Source organism: Carassius carassius, chromosome 7, assembly GCF_963082965.1.
Source record: "Carassius carassius chromosome 7, fCarCar2.1, whole genome shotgun sequence".
Classification (NCBI taxonomy): Eukaryota; Metazoa; Chordata; class Actinopteri; order Cypriniformes; family Cyprinidae; genus Carassius; species Carassius carassius.
This window is the reverse complement of record NC_081761.1, coordinates 9,033,538-9,050,393: the sequence shown is the minus strand read 5'-3', so window position 1 is coordinate 9,050,393 and position 16,856 is coordinate 9,033,538. Positions and strand designations below refer to the sequence as shown.

Below are 16,856 nucleotides of genomic sequence, written 5' to 3'. Positions count from 1 at the left end.
CAGCTTGAATTTAGTAGAAGATCATGGTAAAAATTCAGAAATGTGGTGAATCTGCTCTCTGGTTTGATCCCCCCTCAGGTCATCTCTGTTACCGCGCTTAGCTTGTTGCTAGGCTAATGAGTAATGCCCGAGGCGGGTTGGTTGCTGGGACATGACCTTTTTGGCGGCCCCTTCATTCTCTCTTCTCTTTCCCACTCCCTCCATTCCTGTTCTGTTTAATCTGTAATCCTTTTCTATGGACACGGGTGACAAGGAATATGAGGAGAGGTTGTTTTTAAGCCATGAGTGACAGAGACACATACTGTCTTAGTAATACACAAATACATTATCTTTAAACTTTTTTCAAGTTCTTAAGTATAGTTGCCAATGTTTTTTTGACATTGTACCACGGCAATTCCATGTTTGGACATTACCATGATTGTAAATACCACTGAATTCTTCGGAGTATATAAATATAGTACTTATAAAGTGAATTAATGTTTATGTTAGTAAATGTTCATTGTTGAGTAAATGATCCTTTTCATATGCCATGTTAGTTGTAAATGTATATTTCCAACACTTTTAAAACCATTTTTGCTGCTTAAAGCTGGAATACACTACATGACTTTTTAAATCTGAACAGATTATTAAATGCTGGACATCATACACTCGCCAACTTTGTAACTGGTTACAGAGAAAAACTAGGCAACGTTCATGAAATGACTGAAGATCTGAAGTCTCTACCAGACTTTAAAGTTATTCTGAACACAACAATCTCATGTAAAAACTTGTGGCCCATTGCTGGGAGATACATGAAAATTTAAAACAATATATTCCTAAATCGACTCCAAATATCAAAGATGTTTAATATCTTTCGAGTGGATGAAATCACAGTCTGTCATTCACAACACATTTTGTTCTGTGAAATCTGTCAATATCAAACTACCCGAAATCTCCACACTGGCTCTGACTTTCGCCGGCTATCGGCTCCTCCAGACAGCAAACTGTGGGCAAAAATCAGAAAAATTAGCATAGAGTATTTCAGCCTTTAATTTCAATAGTGTTTTTGGACTGGAGAGGATGTTTTGAGCTCTGAAACTTACATGCAAAGTGTGTTTTTTCACAGTACATTGAACACTTTTATCTCTGAAGATCAAGGATATTCAGATTCTTTAAGATCCGACCGCTTTTATTTTAATATTCAGTTGAAGAAAGCAGCAAAGAAAGAGACAAGAAGAGAGTAGAAACTAAGAGTTATCGATTCAAGAACCCCTGCAGCAAAGACCACAACTGGTCACCAGCAGATATTATCATTTGCATCCTGGTGTGCTAATATCCTCTTGATCAACCCATAGAATGGCTATGATAGGTCTACCAGCGCCAAACCAGCCTGAATCAGCATGGTTTTGAAGAATGTGATCCACAGCCACACCAGATGGATTTGAATTGGATGGAATGGATGGATGGATGGAATTAAAGGTCTTATAGATCCCTAGGTTTTGATCTTGCCAAAAGCAGTTCCCGGGCCTGAAACATTTCTGATAATTTTTCTTTCCGAATTTTTCTTTCCATTTCCGAATCTGGGTAGGGTGAAATCCTCGCTGGAAACGGAGCAGCCTTTACAAAGTGAGCAAGTTCACCCTCAGTTCAATATTTAATTTTGTTTTTACTTAAAAGTATCTTCGCACACTTTGCAGTTTCTCTCTGTCCTCAAGTAAAATAAGTCGTCTTTCATCATCGTCCCCTTCCTTTCCAGTCTCAGCATCGCTCTCTCTTCTTGTCTCTTGATTGAAAGAGAGCGTGGGGGCCTGAACTGGTCATCCGGATTTAGCAACAGTAGATCAGGAAGGGCGGAAATGAAAGATCACAGATTACCTCCACCTGATAAGCACACCCTTAGGGTGTTTTCAAACCTGTCTTGTTTGAATCGATTGAATTGAGCTCAAGTTCGTTTCCCCCTTTGGTGTGGATCTTTTGGACAGGTGTGAATACAGCAATCACACTCAGGTGTGGACCAAACAACTGTACCAAGACCCAGCTGAAGAGGTGTTCTCGGTCTGCTTCCAAATGGACCTTGGTATGGTTGAATGGATAAACCAATGAATGGATGACCTTAAGCACACGTGTGGTTTTGTTTACAGTTTCTAGTTCACTTGCAAAAAGGGCAGTGTGAAGGCGGACTATACCAAACGAAAACAAATCTACATTGTATTTGGTCCGGACCAAAGCAAGTGAACTAGCGGACTTTTCTGGTGTGAATACACCCTTAGAGAGTACTCCTAGCTCTCCATCTCTCTTGTTTTACTCTGTCCATGCTGATTAAGTCAAATTCCTCTTGTCTACTGGCACTGCATTATAAGTAGTTCACTTTATCCATTGCATGCCAATCAAAAGTTTCTCTCTTTCGCATTACTTTCCTCTCTGTATCAGCATCGCAATTCCTCTGGGTGGAAATCAATATATGATGCTGTTGCCACTGGCAATAACAGCCGATCTTCTAAATAAGACTGTGAATGTGTTTGTGTGTGTGTGTGTAGGCAACTCTGTTTTGACTTCCTTGTCTCACTAGTTAAACCCTTGTCCTTCTCTCAAGGATGCAGTAATTGAGTGGGGTACAAGCACGCGCACAAACGCACACTTGATTTCTCTTTCGGGCTATTGAATGACAAGCCTTTTATTTTCAAATTCAGCCACTCATGTTTTGGCATTTTCTTGCCTGAGGCCAGCCGCCATTCCGCACTGACGCACATACGCACGGAGACAGGCCCTTAGGCCGGATTAGAGGTTTTGATAAACTGGATGTTTAATTTGTCCGACATTTAAAAGACAAACTGACAGGAGTGATCTAGAGCTTAACTAAGTTGTATACTGGCTGAGACACCCCCCCCCCCCCCCCATTCTTTTCATATGCTAAACGAGCTGATATAAGCGGCATAAAAATAAAAGCGTTCAAATAAACGCTCTTTTCCATTATTGCACATCATGCAATTATTTTTGTATTGTTCGGTCTTGATTCCAAAAGCCTTTTGTGTGGAGCCCAAAAGCTTTTATTTTCAAATCAGTCACTACTTGCGTTTCTTTGGAATCATTGTGAAATGAAACCACAGGGTGGTGAAATCTGTCGGGGATTGTTTTCTTTTTAACTTTTCATTAAAAACAGCCATCCCTGTAAAGAAAAAAGCTCTTTTGTCAGTGTATTATATATTTATTTATTTATTTTTGACAGAGATGCACCCAACTGCTTTTCGTAATGCATTTTTCTTTCTGCCTATAGAGGGCACTACAGGCTTACAAAGAGTCTCAACCTAATCATGTCCTACCTGTGCAATCTCCCATTTTTTTATCCTCCTCTTCCTCTCTCATTAACTACTCTTTCTCTGTAATTTATTCAGTCCTGTAAGCCTATTGCAGTGTCTGAATGACCCTTACAACTTTCATCTCTCTCTTTCTCTTATACCCAGCCTCTTCTTCTCTTCACTCTTTTCTCTGTCATTAAAACTTTACACTGTCTCTTCTGCCCTATGTCATCTTGGCTTTCACCTTCAAAGCAGTCGGCTGTGTCATTCTCTCTTTTTCTGCCCCATTTCCCCTTGTTCTTTCTCTGTGTCCCTTATCTAACCCCCATGACCTCTTTCTAGCCAGCTTTTTGATGTACTTCTCTGTCAGTTTGTTTTCTCTCACATGTTTGTCAGGCTTTAATGTCGCTGTTCCCTTATACTGGGTGTGTCTGGTTTAGACCATTTGGATGGATAACACAAATACATTTATGTGTTTTCTGAAGAAAATGTAAGTTCTGATGTGGCGAAGATGTTTCCTTCCTTGTTTGCTTACAATAAAGGCAGAAGTAGAAGTGCACCCCAAGTGTCAGTGGTTTAGATTTATCCTTTAATGCACATGTATATGATGTTTATTGACTGTTTAAAAAATAACAGCACGGGTTTTTCATAAGACATTGTTTATTTATGATTAAAGGGATAGTTCACCCGAAAATGACAATTCTGTCATCATTTGCTCACCCTCCAATTGTTCCGCAGCTGTATGAATTTCTTTCTTCTGGTGGACACAAAAGAAGATATTTTGAAGAATAACCAAATTCCCCATTGACTTCTATAGCATTTTTTTCCATACTAAAGAAACTCATTCAGGTTTGGAATGAAATGAGGGTAAGTAAATGATATTCATATTTTAAATAAGTGCCATTATTTTGAACTTTCTCTCCACCAAAGAGTCCCGGAAATGTCTCTCAGTCAGTTTCTACAAACATATTAAGCAACACAACTGTTTTCAACATTCTTATAATAATAATAATAATAATAATAATAAGCACCAAATCAGCATATTAAACAAGACCGAAATTACAGTTTGCCATTATAGGAATAAATTACACATGAAAAATATTGAAATACAAACTGTTATTTTAAATTGTAATAATGTTAATGTAATCATATTATTACTGTTTTTACTCAAACGTAAAACAATGTTTTGTTGTTTTTAGGGTTAAGTGTATATGTAGAATTATATAGTATAAAACACACAAAGGTTATGGATTTGAGAGATTAATGTGCTTCGAGTAGATTTTTATTTTTACACTCCTTGGTTGATAATGCAGGTTAAGTGATTACATTTGAATCTTTTCTGAGGTGTGTGTGCGATAGATGGTGATACCGGTGTTAAGCAGCAACATCAGCTATGTCAGTTGCCCACCGTCGTTTTGATAGTAATAAAAATAATTTAGTTGAGTAAAAGAGCAATCACTACAATTAAAAACTAAACACAGCTGCTCAATGCAGCCTGCCGAATTACATCAAAGATCAGATTTAATTTATCCAGTGAGGAGAGTGAGTCGAGCATACCGACAAGAATGAGGTGAGACAGACAAGAGGATGGCGGATGATTTAGTTTAGAAGCGAAATGCAAAAGCACCTGCTTGGCAATATTTCAGATTTTGAAAAGCCTGTTGAAATTTGCTATTTATCTAAGGTGATTTTGGAAGGTTTTTTTTTTAAACTTTAGTTTCTTATTTAATTGGTTCCACAGTGTTTGCTGATTTTTACTTCATTTAAACTTTGTGTAATTCATTTATTTTATTTGACATCAAGTTGTATGCAATGCCTCCAAGCTTTCTTATTCTTTTTTCTAATAAACGTTCTACGTTTCTTATTTATTTGGTTATTATACATGTTTACTTATTTCCAGTTTTGTATTCCTATTTAAACTTTATGTAATTTATTTGTTATTTTATATTAGGTATAGCCTGTCCTATAGCATGGTTTATTTTCATTCATTTTGTTAATAAGAGTTCTATGTTTTATATAGGCTAAAGTGAGTTTGACGTATTTTGTGGTTGCATTCAAGCACTTGACGCGGAATTGTCACTAATTTGAAAAGAGGGAAAATTCTAATGAGCTAAAAACAAACAATTGCTTTACGCCAATTCGCCGCTATTTGCAAGTGAAAGTAAAATGTGCATGCTGCTTTTACAAGCTATTTAAATGCAAAGGAAAGCAAGGAATAGAGGGAACAACTTTGGCCCTATGGTGATACCGGTATTATCGGTGTTGTCACACGTCGATTAACCGGTGGGAATATTTTCTCCCTGTCACAGCCCTAGTGTGTTTGTGTATGTACTTGTTTATGCTACATTGCAGGGACCAAATGTTCCTACAAGGATAGTAAAACTTGCTTTTTTTTTTTTTTTTTTTTTTTTACATTGTCGGGCCCTGTGGTCCCCACGAGGGGGAAAAAAATAAAAAATAGTAAATTATGTTTATCTGAAAGTGTAACAATGCAAACAGGTTTTCTGTAAGGGGTAGGTTTAAGGTTGCAGCCTGATCTCACAATCAAACCGTACATATTTAGACGTAAATTAAAACTGTCCAATATGTATGTGCCTTTACGTATTTACAGTGTCGTTTACGTATTATCTGGACGTAATTACAGGTTCGATACGTATCTAAATTTATGTAAAAACAACCTCAAATACTTACAGATAGAACGTGTTCTCTGACAAGTAAGTTATCCATAGAAATTTGCTCATGAAGCTGCTTTTCAATGCGTATCTGATTAATTTTTTTTAATATTTATGTATATTTTCCCTTTTTATATATTTTTTTGATAAATGTAAGATCCCTAAACCCCACCCGAAACTAAACCTACCCATTATATACAGAATGTTAAAAGAATAAAACATAATAAAACACAATTTTAGCAAAAATATAACATTAAAACGTTATTTTGTGCCACTAATGTTAATCCTACACCTACCCCTAAACATACCCATTTTTTTAAACTACATAACGTTACTGTTATAAATAAACAAATAACAGACAAACAAACGTAAGGTTAATCATTTATTTTTTGCGAAAATATCAAAAGTGGTACCAAAAGTAGTTCAAATGATAATGAGTTCCAGTTGCAGTCCTCTCTGGAGGTAATAGTTTTTATAGGGTACAGAGCAGAATTTAATTTATTAATCCGTGAAATTATGTATCTGTCTTCTCTCCGTGAAGGCGCACTGGTGGCGCAGGACTGATTTCAAATGTCTATCAACTGAAGCACGGCATGTCGCAATCTGTGACGAATTAGGTGAGAACCAATGAGCGTTCGATATCAGTGCCGTAAACCGTGTCGTACATTTCTCGAGGGTGGCGCACTGGCGCTATTTTGAAATTCGAATCATAACGAGCGCGGGCTTTGACTGTGACGGTCACTGTTGCTGAGAATGAAGATGAAGATCGGTTGATAAAGGGCTGAATTTGGATATGCTCCTTGCAAACATCTGGATTCTAAAGATATGGAGTAAAGCAAACAAATAAAATGGATGTGATTTGTAATTTTATGCTGTGCTTTTGTGTATCTGTGGTTGTATTGTCAGTCATTGGATAGGATAAAATCGCACAGCGAAATATTACAAAATGGTTAAACAATTACATAAATTGTATTCATTTTAAGGTTTCAAAGTGTAGTCTCGTTTAACATTATGTAATCCCCCGAAACGAGTTTGCAGCATGCACAGAAATGTTATTTCCTATTAAGTAGATGAGTAAACTGCTTTCAATAAAAACATGTATTGATAGGACCATTAAATACGACAGATTTAAATAATTAAAGCCACGATTTTAATATTAATACATGGGAATTAATAACCATTCACACTTTACGTTAGATAATTTACGTTTTTTAGCTGCTAACACGTAACGTTAAGTATTTGTAACTTTTACTGCTATAAATACGTCAAAATTGTTCGTTTTTATGTGCATGAAAACGTAAGTAAATGTACGTGTGGTAGAACCACATTTAACATAAAAATACACACGTATTCTCATGAGATCACGTTGAAGGTTGGGTTAGGCGAAAAAAAATAATATTGCTTGCTCAGTATAATAACATAAGTCTATGGAATGTCCCCACAATTCCCAGAAACACACACCCAAACAAAGTTTATGTTTGCTTTGGTTGCATAGTAGTTGGTTGTGGTGAAAGTGGAGCAGTTAGGCAGTACAGATTAAGATTTTCCCAGCCTGTGATTTAATCTCTGACATTTTGATGTTTGGACGGAAAGTATTTTGAGAGCGAGAGGACGGGGCCTGCTTCTGATTGGTCATTTCTTGTGTGCCAGCATGTGTATTACTGAGGACAGACTCTGGGTCTGATCCCAGAACTGACAGCTGGTGTGTACACATAAAAGCACACACACTTTCCTCCTTCTCACTCTCTTTCTCTCTGCTCAGAGCTGGTCATTTCTGAGGTTGGCAGCTTTTTACTCTGCAACAGTTCTGAAATGTTATTGCTTAGATGTTGCTCTTTCATACTGTCAAAAGTTTGTTTCAGATATGTCTCCTAAAATGTTGGTGCCGTGAAGTAAATCTATTAAAGATATTTTTTTATTAATTGAAATAAAATTTAAATATTAGATGAACAAAACTTTGTTTTATTAAAGTACTAAAAATATTTAAAACAAAAACAATGTCAAAAGCATATAAAAATGGCTAACACATAAAAATTTAAATGTTAAAATGAAAGCTGCGATCTCATTTGTTCTATATTTATATATATATATATAAAACAATAGTTTAACACTGAATTTGATATCATTACTTTCAAATCTGAATCCCCAGCCTTTGCCACAGTAAAACATAATCTACATGCATTCATGTTCAATGTGTTAATATGCTAATATAAAAATTCATATACAGTACAGACCAAAAGTTTGGACACACCTTCTCATTCAAAGAGTTTTCTTTATTTTCATGACTATGAAAATTGTAGATTCACACTGAAGGCATCAAAACTATGAATTAACACATGTGGAATTATATATGGAATTTTATACATAACAAAAAAGTGTGAAACAACTGAAAATATGTCATATTCTAGGTTCTTCAAAGTAGCCACCTTTTGCTTTGATTACTGCTTTGCACACTCTTGGCATTCTCTTGATGAGCTTCAAGAGGTAGTCACCTGAAATGGTCTTCCAACAGTCTTGAAGGAGTTCCCCGAGAGATGCTTAGCACTTGTTGGCCCTTTTGCCTTCTGTCTGCGGTCCAGCTCACCCCTAAACCATCTCGATTGGGTTCAGGTCCGGTGACTGTGGAGGCCAGGTCATCTGGCGCAGCACCCCATCACTCTCCTTCTTGGTTAAATAGCCCTTGATGCCTTAGATGTGACTCTACAATTTTCATAGTCATGAAAATAAAGAAAACTCTTTGAATGAGAAGGTGTGTCCAAACTTTTGGTCTGTACTTTTGGTCTGTATATATCTATATATATATCCAAGAAGGAGAGTGATGGGGTGCTGCGCCAGATGACCTGGCCTCCACAGTCACCGGACCTGAACCCAGTCGCATACATACATACATACATACATACATACATACATATATGCCTATTATAAATGTGTATTTTGTGTGTTCACATCATAGACTGTCAATAAAAATCACACATTTGTGATTATCCACTCTAATGTTGCTCCAGAAACCATGTGGAGTATGTTTACATGCAAGCAGTAAACAGGGTTTTACCAAAAGAAGCCATGCCACGCAAGCTAAAGACAAATAACAAGATAAAAATAAAAATGTAATTAATTTTAAAAGTGAGTGAGACAGAGAGTTTAAAGAGAAGACTAGGGGCAGCTTAACCTACACGTGGTTAGCTAAGTTTGAGTCAGACAGAACATCTGACTCAATCAAGTACTTTTCCCTCTCGAAATAAATTGACCCATCTTTTGAATTGATATCGCTAATTGATATTTAATTGATCAATCGTTTATAAATAATAAATGTTGCATCATTACACAATACAATCAACAACAATAACTTTAGCAGATTACAACAGGGGAACAACAGGGGCGTAAAACTGCTTGGGGCGTATATCTACCGGCTACAGTTCCTAAGCCTCCACCTACTCAGCAACGAGCCAAAGTAGCTCTTCTGATTGGATGAAATTCTGTAATCTCTAAACAGTCCCGCCCATTACCTCTACAGATGCACAAATCACTTTTGCACCAAATATTTCGGTGCAAAAAGGGAGAGCGCGAAACTTGTCACTTGAAAGCGAAAAACAGTGTTTGAGATTCATTGCAGCAGATTCAAGCAGCTGTAGTTATGTACTTTGTGTTTGTGTTAGAAAAATATACAAGAGATTTCTGAGAAAATATTCTACAAGTGTGCAACTCTCATTTGATGAATTCACGTACTGATTTGCAGCTGTTCAACATTTCTCCATGACTTCACATTTCTTGATGCGGGTGTGTAAATGCGTTTTGCACCACATTCACTGCAGCAATTGTTTCAAAAATGTGAGCGTACGAGTTTCTAAATGTGTGATTTGTAGAATAGGATTTGTGCACCTGCAATGAAGAATTTGAGAAGGTGTAACTGTTGTGTTGTGTTTGTGGGAGAGAAAAAAAGTCTACAGGTTTGCAACTCTTAAAACATTTCTCTCTGTGACTTCAAATTTACTGATACACATGTGTGGCTTTTCTCTACAACTACAAATCGCACTGTCACAGGTGTTCAGTTGTTTTGAATCAAAAATAACTTCATAGATAAGCAGCCAGCTACAGGTTTGTGATATGATATGCAGCCAACCGATCAAGGTTCAGTCTATTTTGTAAAAAAAAAAAAAAAAAAAAAAACATGTTTTGAGGCACTAAAAACGGGTTTTGTACCAGCGGGCCAGAGTCATGTTGCTGTGCTGTTAGCAAACAAGAACTTCTCCTGAGAGTCTACTTGAAGAAGCATCGCTCTGCCAACAAATTAGCAAATGCCTGGGCTGCTTGGCGAGCATGTGTCTGTGTGTGTGTCTTGACAGAATTCATTTATGGAAGTGTTTTGTGACGCGGCATCTGTGCCAACATCTCAGCGAGGCTTTTGGCAGTCTAAAAATGTGTGTGTGAGAGAGACAGAGTGGAAGAATTTTTGCTGGGCTCTCTGAGGAATATGCTCACGGCCGTTTGTATGTAGAAGTGTGTGTGGGAACCTGTTTGCCTTCGTGTGTGTTTATTCTCTGTGGTGGAAGATGGAGGTGGCTGGGTTGGGTGGATGGTGTAGATTGGTGGTGTTAGGTGGAGGCATACAAACAAACACACAGTGACCCAACCATCTGCTTTTGAGCTCTCCAAATAAGACTAAGTCTTGTGTGTGTGTGTGTGTGTTGTGCCACCACAAGCAGTTCAGTGGGAATCGTGGCTCCTACCATACTCTGCCTTAGGCTACTGATCCTTCCCTCTCGGATTTCTCTTTTCTCTGTCACCCATAACACCATTGTTTTCATGCTTGGTTGGAACACACACACCACACGCTCTTGCATGAGTGTTTGTCATTGTTGTTTTGTCTGTAGTAAATGTTGCTTTTGTTTGTAATTGGTCTCTAGGTGAGATGTTATTGTTATTGATGCAGATGGTTAGTTACCTTTATTTGGTTTCCCCGCTATTACCCTCTTCAACACCACACTTCTTTGCAGTCAACCTTTTTCATAATCCAACACTTGGAACGTCTTTATAGATTTCATGAATCAGATTCCGCTCTGTTGTATTAAACATATTCTGTTCTACGCTGTATTTATTTATTTATTTCCATCCTTAAGTAATTTTTTTTTTGTACATTTTACAAAATTTGCTGCAGGAAATATGTAATTTTGTAAGCCAACTAGAATCACACTGGTTCCTTCAACTTTCAATCTTTCTTAAAATCTAAAAGTTGGAAAGTTTAAGTTAGAATAGTTTGCAAGTTTATAAGGGTGCAAATGTGTACTAGGGAGTAGAACTGTTCAATGTGATGACATTTAAAGGGTTAGTTCACTCCCGAATGTAAATTATGCTATTAATTACTCACCCCCATGTCGTTCCAAACCCGTAAGACCTTCGTTCATCTTTGGAACACAAATTAAGATATTTTTTATGAAATCGGAGACCTATGTGACCCTCCATAGACTGCAATGCAACTAAAATGTTCCCAGGTCCAGAAACATAGTAAATACATTGGTAAAACAATCAATGTGACATCAGCTCAACTTCAGTTTTGTGATGTCACTAGAAAAATACTTTTTCCAAAAACAAAAATAATGTAATTTACTCAACCATTCTTCTCCCCCGAGTTACATCTTCCACCATTTTAGAGAGTACCCAAGAATGTAATCACACATAATCAGTGTTGTTTACATTTGTGGGGGGAAAGCACGCTCATGAATGTAATCTGTGTAATAAGCGTTATTTATGCTTAGGGGAAAGCATGCGTATGCATTGTAATACTCTCTAAAATGGCAAAATACGTAACTCGGGGGAGAAGAATGGTTCTGAATGAGTAAATTGTTATTTTTGTTTTCTTTGCGCAAAAAAAGTATTCTCGTAAAAGTAAAAGTATTCTCGTAGCAAACTGAAGTTGAACCACTGCTGTCACATGGACTGTTTTACCAATTGCGTTGCAGTCTATGGGGGTTAAATAGCTCTCCGATTTCATCAAAAATATCTTAATTTTTGTTCTGAAGATGAACTAAGGTCTTATGGGTTTGAACGACATTAGGGTGAGTAATAAATGACAGAATTTAAATTTTGGGTTGAACTAATCCTTTAATGTCCCCAACAGTTTCTGTAGTCTCATTTAGCCACAACCGCCTTTTTCAAGACATGTGAAAGTTACAAAAATCATGAGTGAGCTTATAATGTTTTTAATTCCATAGAATAAAATGTGAAAATATACTTGTGCTTGTGTTACAGACATTATTTCTGACATTTAACCTTTTGAAATTTAGAAGTGCTTGTAGAAGTCATTCCTGTGGCACTCTATAGCATGTTTCTGTCTACTTTGTGTAACATCTTCTATAAAAATGGAGAAATGCTGTTACACAGCTAAACACAAGCACTGCTTGAGTACACGCTGACAGATTCTTTCTTGCAAGAAAGAGAGAGCAAGAAAAACTCAGTTTTTACATTTTCTTAAGAATGCTTGTGTCTTTGCAAACCCTGCCAGAATAATTGAAAGGACACTACAATGCATTTGCTAAGGTGTTCTTGATGGGTTTTAGTGTGCTGTCCCAAAATAAGAAATCTGGGTCTTTCCTTCAAAGTAAATGTATTGAATATTTTCACTCACTGTATATTTCCTAAAAAATATTGTCTAATCACGCCTCTCCTCAGCAGGCCACATGGTTTAATTCATCATTTGTTTATGTAGACCAAATTAATTTTCACGCACAATGAATCTTAATTCTTAGGGTAAAGGGATGTTCACCCAAAAATTATAATCCTCTCATCATTTACTTACCCTCATGACACTCCAAACCTGCATGATTTACATGATTTCTGGGGAACATAAAAGATGTTTTGAGAAAGGTGTTTTTATTTTTCGTATAGTGAAAGTGAACTATAACCAAAACGGTTCTTTACCATTGTTGGAAATAACTGTTTTTGGGTGTACTGTCTTTCTCTAAGGGTTTGTTTCCAAATCTCTAACCTTTAGTCTGAGCAATAGTAATTGTGATTCTTACCTTAGATACTACAGGGACATAGACAACATGTGCTCTCTGTCAAGCATGGCATTTTCCACGCTCCTGTGAAATGGAACAAGCCGATCTCAGTCTGCAGCTGATGTAAATTAATGCAAGCAGTTGCACAGATGTGGATATAGAGCACTTTTTAGAAGAGCAGTAGGATGAGGAATCAAGACTGAATTAGACCTTACCGGGTCAGAGATAAGCTATTAAGGGTCAAAATTTGTGCCATGGAATTGATTTTCAGCACATCTTTTATATAAGGTCATTTTTCTTCATCTAGCCAAATAAAATCACACAATATGCTGTCCGTTATGTGAAATACTTAAACTGAATGAATCATTTGAAATAAACTCTCAGTCGGAACAATAATGGACGTTACCTATTAAATCAAATTAACATCAAAAAGCAAAGGTGCTTCAATAATGCACAGGATACCATAATGTATATATTTTTTTCAGAAAGAAAAACCCTAAAATGCTAGAGTACAACCTGTTCATTTGTTAAATGTCCATTACCTTACCATATAGAGTGGGAAAACTTTAAATGGATTGACACTGCATTACAATAAAACTCTTGGTTTTTACAAGTAAAAACTATGAATTGCTGAGTTATTGCGAAGTTATATCTCAAGATTTTCACTCTAAGATAAGAAGTAAACTCTAGTTTCACAATTGATTTTTCTTCTCTATTACTCTGAGGTGGAAACAGGCCTCCATATTGTAAACGCTTTGCAACATCAAAGTAGAAGTAACTGTAGTTTTATTAAGACTTCCAGTATTTAGGTCGGAGGCTTAACCCGAAGGTTTTGAGGGATGCATCCTGCTATTTTTTAGTTGCCCTCGACAAAGACAGTTGCTTATCTGTTAATTCAGTAAATACCTTCGAATAAAAGCCTCTGCTAAATTGCGAATTAGACAGTATTAGGATATTTGCCAACCTGTGCTTTGTTCTAATGCAATGCATGCGGAAGGCAAAAACTTGGCTTTGTGCATTGCCTGTGCGTGAAAGCAACACATCCTAGTGTGTTATTACCGAATCCATCCTGAATCCATTTGCGATGGCGTCTTTCACATACTCTTTCTAATCTTTGTTATCCATCTCTTTATTAGCCTCTACGTACATCCTGACCGCTCCGACAGACGCGAAGACTTGATCTCATTTCATGCTTTCTTTCTTGTTTTTTCATCCCTTCTCCCCATTTCCCGCTTTCCTCTCGACGGTGACTCTCCAAAGTGCCGCTCATGCGTAGCACTGCCAGCTCTGTCAGGGCTGGCTGATGGGGAGCGTGGCGTAGTTCCCAAGGACAGTTTAGCCCAAGCACAGATCATCCCGCTCACACGGTCTCGAAGCACCACATTCACCTGGATGGAGACCAGAGAAACAGATTTGTCCCTTGCTTCCCTTTCTCTACCCGCTCGCCGGCCCTTTCTCTGCTTTAGTGTGCAGGATTCCCGTGAGCCTTCAATGTTTGAGAGAAACTGCAAGAATGCACATGGCAGGGACAGATTGGAGCTCGGACTATAGATGATGCGTTTTCCTGTCAAGGTGCTTTAGCAGACACACATGATCACTCTGCACCGAGAAACTCCAGAAGAGAAGTGAGTATTATTGCTCTACGGATGCTTTCGCACAGAAAGAGTGCTCTACAGAGGGAGCGGTAATTAAGTGTTGGTTTGATGGCTGAGATACAGCAATGAGGTAGTGTATGGGGAATATAGAAATGAAGAGGTGTTGTCTCAAATGATCACACACACTCCAAGCGCAGACACAGAGTCGTTAACTAAGGCCCTATGAGACCACATTTGAGCCTAATGATAACATAATATCACGCTCTTTCGCTGTCTCTCTCACTCTTTTGTTCTTTGCCTCTCTCCGTCATATTATAATATTCTCTTTTCTACTGCTATTTTTGCTCCACCCTCTTCTCTAACAGGGCAAGTAATGTCAACAAATATATACCCCTAAGAAGAGCAAACAAGTCACCCACAGTTATTTATCGATGACTTTGTTGTTTTTGTTTGCATGCGTGTGATATTCTTGTCTCTGTTCTCTTGGGTGCAATTTTTGCCGCTTTCTGTTGTGCTTCTGCTCCGGTTCCACACTTCAATCATGCCAACTTCACAAAGAAAAAAATCCCCTTCGGATGCCGACCCCCTCAGCTATGCTGTTTGTGACCTCTCAAAAATGCCTCTGTTACTGCCAGAGAGAAAAACAGACTTCTGTTTCCATCTTTCGAGGGATATTTCGCACAAATATACTGTAAGTTATGTCATGTTCTCGCCCTCATGCGCCTCAAAGTCTGTAAGTGCCATAAAAGTATTCTATATGACTTATATAGAACTTTTGAGGAGATATATGATCATTTCATGTGAAGAACAGATGAATATTTAAAGAAGCAGTTACTTATTCATGTGTACTTCCACAAAATGTTGTTCAATCTTGCCCTCCACTAAAGCTCTGAAGTGGAACACAAAAAAGTTTTATGGCTTGCAGGTGCCATTTTCTGAAACATCAGTGGTGTCCAGATGTCATGTTCCATTTGACAGTGTAAGATTATAAAATGATTATAAGTAACGTCATTTTCAACAAGATATTTATGGTGTTATTTTATTTTATTTTATTTTTTGGAACAGAAATTCTTCTATTTTAACAAAAACATTCTACTGTATGTCAAGATTCTTCAAAATTTGTGTTTTGTGTTCCAGAAAAATATTGACTTAAATATTGGTTGAACGGTTTCTTTATATTTAGCAGTTTTTAGCAGCCATTAATGTGCCCTTAATGAATAAAAGTAATAAGTATTTTTTTTTTCACTAAACGAAACAAAAAAATGCAAAGGATTTTGATAAAAATATTGATTGGTCCATGTATTTGAACTAAAAATCTTAACCTTTTCCAAGTAAAAAGGAAAATTCCCAGCCAGTTTCTCAACCTATCAAAGTGCCTAACAGTATAAAGTACCTCCCTATGTCAACGTCTTAGTCTTTCCATCTTCTCAAATGGAAATTCAACCCCTGTCCTCCAGTAGGGGTCAGATTCAAGATCAATGCTTTCCAACTCAACCCACTGCACAATTGTGTTCTGTTCTCTGCAGAACATCCAGAGGATTTGAAACGTGCCTTGAACAGATATCATCTATCCTGACAGCAGAGCAAAGTAACATTAGCTACACGCAGTAACCCAGACCTCCATATTAATGAGTGCTATATAAGTTACATTAAACACTACATGGCATGCTAATTCTATGTTGTCCATTAGAAAGGTGAACTTGAGCAACCTGAGCAAGTTTTATTGCAGTATTGTTCATTTCATATGCTATCCACATTCTTTATTTAACAGTCCAGGGCTTTCTCTTGACCCAGATCTCTTTAACCTCCTGGATTAACTCTTGAGATATGGAATATATGCACTATTTCTGTTTTTAAGAACTGTTCAGCATACAGTCTGACCTTATCAAAAGCGATGCGTTCTTAGCGTGTGGGTGTGAGTGTAGAGTGTTAAGGGAGAAGTGAATAAAATGACTTACAAAAACAAGATTTACTGTTCACCCTGAGCTTCTTTGCAATGCTGGAATGATTCGGAGAGCAGGAGGAATGAGACAGTAAGTGTGTGAGAGAGAGAGAGAGAGAGAGAGAGAGAGAGGAAAAGGGAAAAAAGGGGGGAATGAAAGTACTCTATCCCTTCTCTGTGGAGACCAGACTCTGTTTGGAGGTCTGTGGTTAAACCCTTTGCCTCTCTCGCTTATCAGCTTAAACTATTGACAGCCATTTTCACTGCACACACCAAATAGGATTAACAGTCTAGAGAGGAAAGAGGCGGCCGACTACACAGACGCACCAACAGTTCCTTTCTCTCCCACTGCTATAATACATCTATTCAGAAACATG

General features: G+C 37.4%; 1 long non-coding RNA gene across 2 annotated transcripts in view; it reads left to right on the top strand.

The window, feature by feature from the left end:
* LOC132143486 (uncharacterized) overlaps window positions 1-16,856 on the top strand; it is a 95,845-nt gene that overhangs the window by 5,715 nt on the left and 73,274 nt on the right. The window contains exon 1 of one of the 2 annotated variants that reach the window (XR_009434251.1): window positions 14,441-14,567. The exons of the other annotated variant lie outside the window; for it this stretch is intronic. This is a non-coding gene — a long non-coding RNA (uncharacterized LOC132143486). Of the gene's footprint in view, window positions 1-14,440; window positions 14,568-16,856 lie in introns of those variants that run through there. 2 annotated transcript variants of the gene reach the window in all.